The sequence below is a fragment of the Pan paniscus genome, chromosome 1 (genome assembly GCF_029289425.2).
Source record: "Pan paniscus chromosome 1, NHGRI_mPanPan1-v2.0_pri, whole genome shotgun sequence".
Taxonomy (NCBI): domain Eukaryota; kingdom Metazoa; phylum Chordata; class Mammalia; order Primates; family Hominidae; genus Pan; species Pan paniscus.
Window position 1 is genome coordinate 193566999 of NC_073249.2, and position 12331 is coordinate 193579329.

Here is a 12331-nt window from a genome sequence, read left to right on the forward strand (position 1 = left end):
AATCTCAGGACCCAGGTCTACCACTGTGATGGTTTATGGAACTCCTTTGGTGTCTTCAAGCTTTCCATTCTCTGAGAGACCTCCCCTGGGGACTCATGGAGGCACTCAGCAAACACTGCCCTGGCTAGTGCTTCATGCACCTGCAGTCTCACCTCTTCTTCCTTGTTGGCTTTAAAGCCCTGGAGGACTACACTTGTATCTCACATGTCTGTCCAGTGTGGGCTGGGTGAGCTAAGGATTGCATAGGACAGATGGGTAGATTACTGAGATGACTAACCAATAAACTAATTAATGGATAATGAAAGAATAAAGGAATAATCTGGCAACAAATGAATGAATAAAATAGCCCGTGGCAGAAGAAGGAATGAATGGCTCCTCATTTTACAGAGAGATAAGACAGGAAAGTGTCTGCCCAGGGAAGGGCTAGGGCCAGCCTGGCTTCAGACCCGGTCCCCACCTCACCCACACACCTGCTTCCTCCTTTCCATGTGGGACCAACTTGCCTCCATCCCCCAAGACTGCAGATAGCCTATTCCTCAGTCCCTGGGATAAGTTCATGTCTCCATGGAGCGCTGGCCGTTATTCCATGACACCATCACCAGCACCACCACCCACTAGCAATTCCTGCCATCCTGGGGCCCGTGCAGCCTGGCAATGGGTAGAGGGGCTCATTGTCCCTCTGAGTGTCACAGAGGAAGGGAGGCAGGAGATCAGGGTCTGGTTCTGAGACCCAAATCACTGACTTCCAGCCAGTAGCTTCCCCTCTCTGAGCCCAGGTGACCTCCTGACATCTGAGCCTTTTCAGCTCTGACATTCTTTGGGTGGGGTGGGCCTCTGGATTTTTACACAGTCACTGGGTTCAGCAGAAGAATTAGAGAGCCCAAAACCTAGAAGAGTCCTTCCCACAGCACCAAAGTCCACCTGGGAAAAGGCCAGGCGAGGAGCCTGCAGGCCTGAATTTAAGCCTCCTCTGCCACTGTTCAACCTCTCTGAGTCTTGGTTTCCTTATAATGAGGTTCATAATCCCCATTAGGACAATTTAACCCTAACTGAGTTTCTGGGAGAACCTGATGTGATAATCACCACACCATACTGTGAAAACTGTAAAGTTCAATTCTCTCAGGAAAGATTATGATAGCGGGGGTAGGAGGGGGTGAAGGGATCGTGCTGTCCCATTCTAGTCCAGTTCTGTTCAAAACGGATCTTCCAGGGGTCCAGGCCCGCCATGGAGAACAGTGGAGGGAGCCCAGCAGTGGAAGCCTGAACACCCAGGTCCCGGGCTCAGTCTCCTTCTACCTGGTAGCGTGACTTCAGGCAAGTCACTTCCTCTCTCTGGACCTCAGTTCCTCCATCTAAAAACCACCTGGCTTGGTACCCTCTGGCCAAGACATGCCAAGTTCCACAGCCCTGAACCCCTAACCCCAGCTTTCAACCCCCGACTCTGGCTTCTGGGAGCTCACTCTGTCTAGTGGAGCCAGGACACAAACCAGGAGTGAGACTAGAAGGGTCTCCCCTCCAAGAAATGCTGGGGTAGGGGACACATGAGAGGCTAGGCCCAACACTGCCCCAGTGCCTTGGACAGCACCAGTCACCCCAGACCTTGTGGGCCTGGCCTTCAGATCCCCCTCGGCAGCCTGCGGAGCCAGCAGGCCCTGACCTGTCCAGCGAGATACTTCAGGAACTTAACCGAAGTCCAAAGTGCTTCTACCTCCCGGGCGTAGGGCAGCAGTGGCAGAAAGGAATAAGAGCATACCACAGGGGTGAGGCTCACACCGAGGAGTCTAGCAAACCAGACTACCTTTCCTGCCCCTTCCCTCAGACGGGACCCACTGGGCTGCAGGCCTGCACCCAACCAAAAGTTCATCATAGGGTGGGGTCGGGGAAGACATTACCACCAGCTGCCACCTCTGGGGGCAGGAGGACCACCAGGTTGGGGAGGGGGCTCTCCAACTGCAAAGGGCCAAGCTCACTTGCCTCAGGGTCCAAGGGTCACCCCAGGGCCTGGGCGAGATTCCAGCCTACACGGGGGGTCCTGGCCACCCATGAAGGAGACAGGCCCACTGCCACACACACAGCTCCCGAAGGTTCCACACTGCTCGAGGGCAGGGTGGTGGGACAGCAGGATTATTTCCTCATGCCAGGGGTCTTTGCTGGAAATCCTGGACCCATTCTGAGCCCCTCTTGCCGGCCCTCTCCCCCAGATCTGAGGATCTAGCTCCTTACAATGCCATGTTTATAGAGCCCCTTCCAAATAAATGTTTCCCAGTTCCCCCAAAACTCCCATCCTCAACCCTCCACATCCGCCCCCCCACCCCCATCCCGCGCAGCTCTGAGGAAACTTGCAGTTAACTTTTCCCAAAAATCCTGCAAAGGCAGCTGGCTGGGGGAGAAATGGGCCTCGAGATCCTTTCGCGGCATTTCACCGCCTTCCAAAAAAAAAAAAAAAAAAAAAGAAAAAGAAAGAAAGAAAGAGAAGCAAAGCAAAGCAAACTTTCGGAGTTAACTTTAAATTCCCAGCCCTCCCCCCCCAAATCGCCCGGCAGCTTCCCTTTTTTTTTTTTTTTAAAGTGCAATTGCATTGTGTCTCACCTCCCCGAAAGGCTCGCGGCTCTCGCCAAAGAAAAGGAAAAAAGCCAACCCTTCGGGTGCCCCCTCTGCTTCCAGCCGCCTCTCCCACATTCTCAGACAGTTTTATTAAAATTTTCAGACAAAAGAAAAACAAAAATGGCAGCCTGGCTTATTTTTAAAACAGGACAGGGACGCCATATTCTGCAGATCTGCAAAAAAAGGGAGAAATCCGGCACTGGCCGCTCCACCGGGCCGGCTGCAAAGTGCGCGAACCGCGCCGTTTGCAATCCGTTTATTTGCATTAAGCCCCATGAATCATTGTTTACCGGAGAATTGCAGCAGGGTTTGAATAGCCCGGCTTAAGAAAACACACACACACGCGCGCGCACACACACGCACACACACTCGGAGACCAGCCCCAGACACGCCGCGGGAGACACTTCCTACCCCGCGCGCCCCGCTGCCGCCGCCGCCGCCGCCGCCGCTCTGGGCCGGGCCCGAGGCGCAGGCGGCCCCGGGCCCTCGGAGCGCCCCGGCCCGCGCTGACAGCGCCCGCGCCCCGGCCCGGCCCCCGCCCGCAACTCGGCGCAACTTTCCCGCGGGCAGGCGCCCGCCGCCGCTGGGCCCGCTCCCCGCGCGCCCCGGGCCCGCACGGACCTGGCTGTGCTGGCGGCGCCTCCGGGACGCGGCCGCAGCCCCGCGCCCGGCGGCCCGAGCAGGGCCGGGCTGGGGCTCCGGCACAGGCTCCGGGCTCGGGCTCCGGCTCCGGCTCTGGCTCGCTGCGGAGCCGCGCGCAAACCTTCCGGGTCGCCTGCTGTTCACTTCTGGGTTCTGCAAGCGCCGAGGCGGCGGCGGCGGCGGCGGCGGCGGCGGGAGGCTGGGTCTGCAGCGCCGCGCGGCCCCCAGTGCGCTCGGCGAGCCCCCGCGCCAGGCGCCCGGCTCCGGGGGGGCCGCGTCGGGCCCCCGCCTCTCCGGCTGCGCAGCCCGTCCGGCCCCGGGGGCTCCCGCGAGTGGGCAGCGCCGGGCGCTGGCGACTGCGCGCGAGGGGAGGGGGCCGGGCGGGGGGCGGGGGCGGGCCGCGCGCTGGGGGCCCCACTCGGGCCCCGGGGCCTCGTCTCGCGCTCGCCGCCGCCGCCGCCACCGCCTGGCAAAGTTGCGCTGCGCCCCCCGCCCGCGCCGCGCCGGAGGCAGAGCCACAAAGGAACTCCTCGCCCCCCTCCGCCCGCCTGAGCCGCGCGGGGAGGGCACCGGCGCCCGGCCCTAGGACAGCCCCTTCCCCAGCGCGGGGGCTCCCGGGGCCCCGGCGGCCGTGGCCATTGTCCCGCCCAGGCCCGGCGGCCGCCTCGCCACCCCACTCCTGGGTGATGGCAGGCTGGGGACTTGGGCCTGGCGGGCCACGGCCCTGACCAGGCCGAGCCCGCGCGGTTCCAGGCTGCCCCTGGGGGTCTCCCTCGAAGACGGCCGCCTGGAGGGGACCCCCAGGATGGACCCTCACACCTGATAACGACCTGCTCAAAATCCAGGCCGATTTTTTTTTAAGACGAGGACATAGGGGTGGGGAGTAGAAGTTTGCACAGGCCCAGCCACCCCTCCCTAGCCCTAGGCCGGATCCCCGACGGATGGGGCGGCCCGAAGCTGGCAGCGGCTCCTCTCGCAGAGTCTATCAGAGGTGGCACCGGCTGTCCCCCGGCTCCAGACCTCAGAGCCATCTGTGTGACTCCTCCTCCCGCCTCACCCTCCCCAGCCAATCAGTCACCAAGTCCTCCTGATTCGGCCTCCCGAGCTGTGTCAGCTTCCAAACTTACACTTCTACCTGAGGAGGCAGCCGGTTCCAGGATCCCTTCACCGGCTTAGATTTCTATGGCATCCACCACCCCCCGACCGCTGGGCCAGGATGGATCAGGGCTGGCCCTGCCCTCAGGGAGCGCACAGTCCCCCGGGAAGGGCACAGAGATAAACAATCATCTGCCAGCGTTTGTCCTCCAGGAAGCATTTCCAAATTCAGTAAATATTCATAGAGGACCTAGTAAACATCAACCACTGTGCTGGTTGGCTGGGAGCACAGCTATTAAAAAACTGGATAATGCCCCTGCCCTCACGAAGATTCTAGTCCAGCACAGGATGGTAAACACTGTGAGCAACTCGAAGACAGGGCCCATAGGGACTGCTTGTTCTCAATCCCCAAGCACAGTGCCTGGCACAGAGCAGGTGCACAAGAAATCTGTGTGGCATGAATTAGTTGGAATGTTAAAGCATGGCGGGAGAGCACAGAGGAGGCCACTCTTTCCTGGAGAGGTGGAGAGGGCTTCAGAAATTGGCTCTGGGGTGAGCGAGGTGGGGAAGAAAGGAAGGCCTTCCAGTTTCCAGAAATGACGATAATCAGAGGACCAACCCATTGTTGAGAAATTCAATGAGATAATAAATTAATAAACGGGAGAGAAGAGACAAATTGTCTGTGCAGAAGAATTCCAAATAATTTATGTAGACAATCAGGGAGGGGGAGCATCACTCCCTACTCTTTAGGAGTAGGCTGCAGATAGTGACGTCCTCCCCAAGCGCACAATATGGAAAGGGAGAGGAAAGGAGTAACTTTACAGGGAGAGAGCTGATGACTGCTACTCAGACAAGTGATCAAGGCCAAGATCAACAGCCACAAATCATGTTGATATGCGCTTGATACTATGTGATGAAAATGACACTTTACCTTTGTGGTCTTCCTCCCAATAACCCATAACCCCAGCCTTGTGAGAAAAACAGACAGACTCCAAGAGTGGGCTATCCAACAAAATTGCTGGCTGACCAGTACCCCTCAAAACTATCAAGGTCATCCAAATCAAGGAAAGTCCGAGAAACCATCACAGCCAGAGAGGAGCCTAAAGACACGGCCGGGTGCAATGGCTTATGCCTGTAATTCCAGCACTTTGGGAGGCCGAGGCGGGAGGATCACCAGGTCAGACTTTAAGACCAGCCTGACCAACGTGGTGAAACCCCATCTCTACTAAAAATACAAAAATTAGCCAGGCGTGGCACGTGCCTGTAGTCCCAGCTACTCAGAAGTCTGAGGCAGAAGAATGGCTTGAACTCCAGAGGTGGAAGTTGCAGTGAGCCGAGATTGGGCCACTGCACTCCAGCCTGGGCAACAAGAGTGAAACTCTGTCTCAAAAAAAAAAAAAACAGACAAAAGACACATAACTACTAAATGTAAAAGACATTAGGTAAAAACAATCTAAATAAACTATGGAATTTAGTTATTAATAACAATAATATGTCAAGGAAAGTATCTACCAAGAATTATAACAAATCATAACAAATAGTAACATAAGGTATTACTCATAGGAAAATTAGAGGAGGTATATATGGGAACTGTCTGTAATATCGTCTCAATTTTTCTATAAATCTAAAAATGTTCTAAAACATAAAGTCTATAAATTTTAAAATTAATACCTTTAATTAATTAAGGCATTAATTAATTTTAAAAGGTATTAATCACGGCATTGCTGAGCAGTTCAATGAAATAATGCCCATCACAGCACCTAACACATTCTAAGCGCTCAAAAAAGTTATGTTATCATCAATATCATCATTATCATCATCATTCTAGGCACTTAGAACAGCACATGCAAAGGCACAGAAGTTTAGAATGGAGAGGCAGATGGGAGACAGGATCCTGAAGGCCTTGAGTGCTGAGCTGGGGCCTTTGGAAGGGATTTATGGGGGAAGGGTACATGCTGGCCCACCTTTGCCCCACCAGTCTCCTCCCTAGCCACCTGGAAAGCTGTGCTCCAGCCAGCCAAAGTGAGCTGCCATCTAAGGCCTTGCTATCTCACTTCTGAGGACTTTGCATATGCTGTTCCCTCTGCCTGGAACACCCTCCCTTGCCCTTTCGCCTCACCTTTTCTGACCACCTTCAGTTTATCCTTCAGGTCTTAGCTTAGACATTTTCTTAAAAGCCTTCCAGAACCTTCCAAGATGCTATTAATATGATTTGGTTGGAGGCAGTTGGGGTGAGGTGCAGGAAGCTAGGGATGGAGAGACTGAGCTCAGCTCTTTGCCACTGGCACCCATCCCCCTTTCCCCCCAAATCCAGCCATACTAGATGCTGCCCTGTCTCTGAACACACCATCCACCTTCATGATGCCTGGCCTCTGCTCATGCTGTTCCCTCTGTCTGGTATTCTTAGTCCTTTTCTCCTCATCTCATCTCTGTAGTGAATACTTACTTATCAAGTCTTAGCTCAAACATCACCTCCTGTATGAAGCCATTCTAGATCCTTCACATAGAAAGGGCACTTTCCTTTGGTTCCCAAGGTGTCCATGGTCCTTCTGCCACACTGCTGGCAACACACTCATCACGATGCATCGGAATAAATGTTTGCTGAATGGATGGACAGCAAGCCCACTGTCATCCTCTCCAATTCTGCAAAGCTTTCCTCTAGGAGGCCCTCCATGGCAGCTCCAGCCCATTAACCCCTCTCCCTTTCTTTTTTTAGCAGTTATCCCCTAATTGTATTCTAACTATTGTGTGTATAAGAATCAATCTCTTGGATTAGAGTAAATTATTTAAGGAAGGAACCATGTCTCACACTTTCTGTTTTTTCACTCATTCAAGTATTTACAAAGCACCTACTCCAGTGTTTCGGTTAGGGTCCCAGGCTCTGGAGAGGCAGCAGTGAGGAAGACCCCAGCTCTGCACAAATAGAGCACTGTCTTAACCAGACTATGCCACAGTAACAAAGAACTCCAAAATCTCAGTGACATAGCACAAGAGTCATTTATTGCCCACTTGTGCCACATGCCCATCATGGTTTCTCTGCTTTAGTCACTCAGAGACCTAGACTGAGGAGTCCCTTCCATTTTGGAGCTGCACCCACTGGAACTTGTGACCTTCTCAGTTACCATGGCAGAAGAAAAGAGAATAGATGGTTTTTCTGGTGGTTGTTGTTGTTGTTGTTGTTGTTGTTGTTGTTGTTGTTTTGAGATGGAGTTTCACTCTTGTTGCCCAGGCTGGAGTGCAATGATGCAATCTCGGCTCACTGCAACCTCTGCCTCCTGGGTTCAAGTGATTCTCCTGCCTCAGCCTCCCGAGTAGCTGGGAATTACAGGCACATGCCACCACACCTGGCTAATTTTGTATATTTAGTAAAGACGTATTTCTCCATGTTGGTCAGGCTGGTCTCAAACTCCCGACCTCAGGTGATCTGCCCGCCTCAGCCTCCCAAAGTGCTGGGATTACAGGCGTGAGCCACCACGCCCAGCCGAGAATGGATGATTTTTTTCAGGCATGGATTTTTCACTGCTTCTGCCTGGAGGTGACACACACACCCCTTCTCACCATCCATTGGCCAAGACTAGTCACATGGTCCTGCCTACTGCAAGGGAGGCTGGGAAATACAGTGCTCCTCTGGAAAGAGAATAGACTGGACATGGGTGAGCTCTTCCACTGTCTGTCCCAGGAGAAAGAATTTAGCAAATAATTACTGAAGTAATGCTTTAATTAGGTCTCATAAGTGCTACAAAGGTGAGGCTGGAAGTGTCTGGAGAGTGTCTGAGAGAAGATCAGGGAGGGATTCCCAGAGTAAGGGACATTTAAGCTGACATCAGGGAAGAGTGTTTCCAACAGGGAGAACAGTACGTGAAGGTTCTGGGGCAGGGAGGAGTTTGACACATTGAAGGGCCAGAAAAGAGAGGGGAGCTGTGAAGTGACACTCAGGGCTAGATGTCGTAGGCAGGCCCAGATAGGTAAGGGTTTAGGATTTTATCTTAAGGGTAAAGGAATTCCCAGGAAGGTGTTAAGCAGAGATGTGATATGGCAGAGTTTTCTCCAAAAGGTCCATGTGGTTGCTGAGGAGAGAATGGGCTGGAATGGGCAGAGTAGGGAAGCGGTGGGGGTGCTGGGGGCAGTGAGGAGACTTTCAGAGTCCTCCAGGTGAAAGATGGCAATGGTTTGGACCTTGGCATTGGCAGAGGTGGAGAGAAGTAGACAAACATGGGATTTATTAAGGAATCAGCCCTACCAGGACTTGGTGACTGATAGATGCGGGGAGTAAGAAAGCAGGAGGTGTCCAGGTGACTCACAGGTTTTGCAGCCCTCATAGTGCCCAGCACAAGGCTGGCTCCACTACATTGTATCTCCAGCATGTTCACCATGGGACCTTGACCTTGGACTCATCTGGGACATCTAGCCCTCAGTGTCATTTTGCAATCCCACCTCATTCCACTCCAGATTCCCTGTTCTTTCTGTCCCTTCAGTGTGGCAAGCTCCTCCTTGCCTCATGGCCTTCACACTCCATTCTCTCTTTTGGAAATACTTCTTTCAGCTCCTCTCTCATGTCGGCTTAAATGTCCCTCTCTGTCATCAAGCTAGCTAACCACCTCCTCGTTCTGTAGGAGGAGGGGTGTACCTCCCATCAGAACTAAAAACGCTCTCAAGCATCAACCATGCACCTTCTTCTTCTTCTTCTCCTTCTTCTTCTTCTTCTCCTTCTTCTTCTCCTTCTCCTTCTTTCTTCTTCCTTCTTCTTTCTTCTTTTTTTTTCTTCAACTTTTCAGTTCCAGGGTACATGTGCAGGATGTGCAGATTTGTTACATAGGTAAATGTGTGCCATGGTGGTTTGCTGCACAGATCAACCCATCACCTAGGTATTAAGCCCAGCATCCATTAGCTGTTCTTCCTGATGCTCTCCCTCCCCCTGCTCCCCAAATAGGCCCCAGTATTGTTGCTCCCTCACTATGTGTCCATGTATTCTCATTGTTCAGCTCCCACTTACAAGTGAGAACATTCAGTGTTTGGTTTTCTGTTCCTGCATTAGTTTGCTGAGGATAATGGCTTCCAGCTCCATCCATGTCCATACAAAGGACATGGTCTCACTCCTTTTTATGGCTGCATAGTATTCCATGGTGTATATGTAGCACATTTTCATTATCCCATCTATCATTAATGGGCATTTTGGTTGATTCCATGTCTTTGCTACTGAACACATGCACTTTCCACTTGGACCCCCTACAGTAGTCTTGAGAGGGAGGCTGGTAGGAACATTATCCCCATTTCACAGTGGAAAAAACTGAGGCCAGAGAAGGGAAGTGGTTGGCTACATCTTGGGGCCAGGCCTCTAGCTAAGGTCCTCTAACTCCTGGTTCAGAGTTTCTTTTACTGCAGTGCCTGGTGCATAGTGGGTGCTGTATGGCATTTGCCAAGAGAATAAATGAATGAATGAAGGAATGAGCACATGACTGTCTGCCTATTCACTTCTTTACCTTTGCTCATTTTGTTTCCCTCAAAGAGGCTGTAGATTGAGCTAATAGATTAGGTTTAAGAGTCCCAGAGAGCTGTTTGAACCCTAGCTTTGTCATTTAAAGATAGTGACTTTAGGCAAGTTTCTTCCTGTCTCTGCAAATTAAGGATGCAAATACCTACTTTATAGAGCAGGTATTAAAAGAGAATGTGTGGGTTAGGCCAGAGTAATGTTGGCTGCCTGTTCTTCAGGGACCTGTTCCCACCTTGCCTCCCTTGGAAAATCTTCCCTGAGAACACCAGCCTGCACTTACCCACACCCAATAAGAACCTCTCAAGCCCTTCTCATCTGTATCTCCCAGGTTATGACCCAGATGAAAAGTGTCATTTAAACCGCAAACTAGATGCTCTGCCTTCCGAGGGCAGTGGCATAATTCACATCGGTGTGAAACTCAATCTCTCTGTACTCTCCTTTCCACTTTCTTGGGGGAGTGGGGCAGGAAGGGGAAAACTTCTACCACTTTCTCTGGGGAGACTCTGAGTATCATTTGGCCCTCTGTTAAGCAGAGATATGAATGGAGCTTTGGGTAAACCAAAACTGTCCATGAGCTGAGCAGGAGATGGAGATCTAACTTGCTCTACATGATAAGCTGATGGGGATAATGGCCTATAAGTCTCTACATGGCATGGTCGCTGCCAACCCTTTCATCCCCAACTAGAACTGTTTTCCCCCTTGGCCTCGGTGCTGCAGCCACACAAGCCCCCTGGAGTTCACAGAAGGCATGCTGATTCCTCTTGCTACAGGGACTTTGCACAGGCACTCCTCTCAGAATGTGCTCCCCAACCATCTCTGCCCTATCACCTAGCAAGCTCCTCCTCACCCACCATGTGGCTCATAGCCACATCCTGAGGGTGACCTTCTGCCATCTTCAGGATACTCTCATAGCTCCATGGACCTACCTTTCCTTTTTTACAGACTTATCTCAGCTGTAATTATTCATTCTGATTTCTAATTGTTTGCTTTGACATCAGATTGTAAGCTCAATACATATTTCTTCCTTCATGCAATAAAAAGTGACGGAGATTGAATTTTTGAAGGTGAAGGGGCTCAGCAAATGAACAGGTTGAAATATTTGAGCATTATCTTGAAGTGTGGGGGTGATCCATAAAATGGGAGAGCCTGAGAAGAGCAGTGGCCGGCACTGGTGGCTGAAGGACTCTGAAGAGCAGGGCTAGCCATTATTCAACTTGCTCCCCTTTGCATTGCTATGATACAACCCATCTCCTTCAATCTCAGTAAAATAACCTGCATACTGAACGTGAGGTTGGCACAGGGTTGCCTGGCTTGGCACTGGGCAGAGAGGAAAGGTGAGCAGAGGAGAGATGAAAGGTGTACCGGGAGGAAAAAACTGGGGCTGAAAGTAAGCACAATTTTGCAAGTCACTGGAATTTGAAGAAATCTTGGGGCCATCACTGGATTTCTTCAAGATGTGAGATAGGAAATTCCAGTCCATTTTTTATCTAAATCTCAAAGGACTAGTAATCTGGGTTCTCAGCAGGAAGAATGCTGTGACTGATTAGCAATGTCTGTCATGGGCAGTGACAACTGGTTACATAGATCTGCAGTTGAGCTTAGCGTTCTCTTAGCCAGAGGGTGAAGACTATGTCTTAGTCATCTTTCACCATCAGTCACCATCAGCAGTGAGCTGGGGGTTATGGGATGGAGGGAGATAGCAGTGAAATGGGCAGGAGGGCAGAGCCTTGACCAGGCAGGGCAGGACATGGGGCACCAGGTCCTGACAATGTTAAATCCTAGAGTGAGCTTGGGCAAGCCATGTTGCATCTCTGGGCTTCAATTTCTTCAACTTTGAAATGGGCCAGTAGTACCTGTGGCAAGTTATAAGGCAAGAGCATTAGTGCTTTGAGATCAGATATACAGGGTTCAAATCTTGGTTCGCCCTAGCTTTAGGATCTAGAAAGATCTCAGTCTTCTCATTTATAAAACTTCACAGGTCAGTGTGCCAGGATTAGAAGCAGTACACACCAACAATTAGCAAGCATTTGCTATAAGCAAGGCACCTTGCTGGACTTTTGGGGACTTGACCTCACCCAGAGAAGGGAGAGTGCCCAGCACAGTGCCCAAAAGACAACCAGTGCTCAATGACTGTTCACTCCTTTTTCCTACCAAGTCTAAGGAGCTCATGGGTGTGGAAGGGCTCTATCATCCATAAATTGTCTTCAGAAAGCGAGGCCGATGACAGTAACTACTTACAGCCTTTCCCCCATCTGGGCTGACAATCCTCCCGTGCTGCACCCTCGCAGCACATCTGGACCCAGCTCCCTTTCATGACTGGCCCGGGGACTGCCAGAGGAAAAGGGCAGAAGTGCCATAATGAAAGGGCTGACAATTACCTTCCCTCTTAATTACCATTTGCAGTAATTAAATAATAATAGCCTTTTGTTGGCCCTGAGAATTCAAAGCAGCCCACATCATAACATCTGGTTCTGCCTTTTGCCAGGAATTGAATGCCCA

At 51.7% G+C, this 12331-nt stretch overlaps 1 protein-coding gene across 5 annotated transcripts in view; it reads right to left on the reverse strand.

Annotated features, from left to right (window-relative positions):
* ZNF362 (zinc finger protein 362) overlaps positions 1 to 12331 on the reverse strand; it is a 178713-nt gene that overhangs the window by 40886 nt on the left and 125496 nt on the right. The window contains exon 1 of one of the 5 annotated variants that reach the window (XM_034960703.4): positions 3226 to 3454. The exons of 2 other annotated variants lie outside the window; for them this stretch is intronic. The gene's annotated coding sequence lies outside the window, so the exon portion shown is untranslated. Of the gene's footprint in view, positions 1 to 2589; positions 2605 to 3225; positions 3455 to 12331 lie in introns of those variants that run through there. 2 more of the 5 variants (XM_034960711.3, XM_063593054.1) reach the window with 2 other exon arrangements.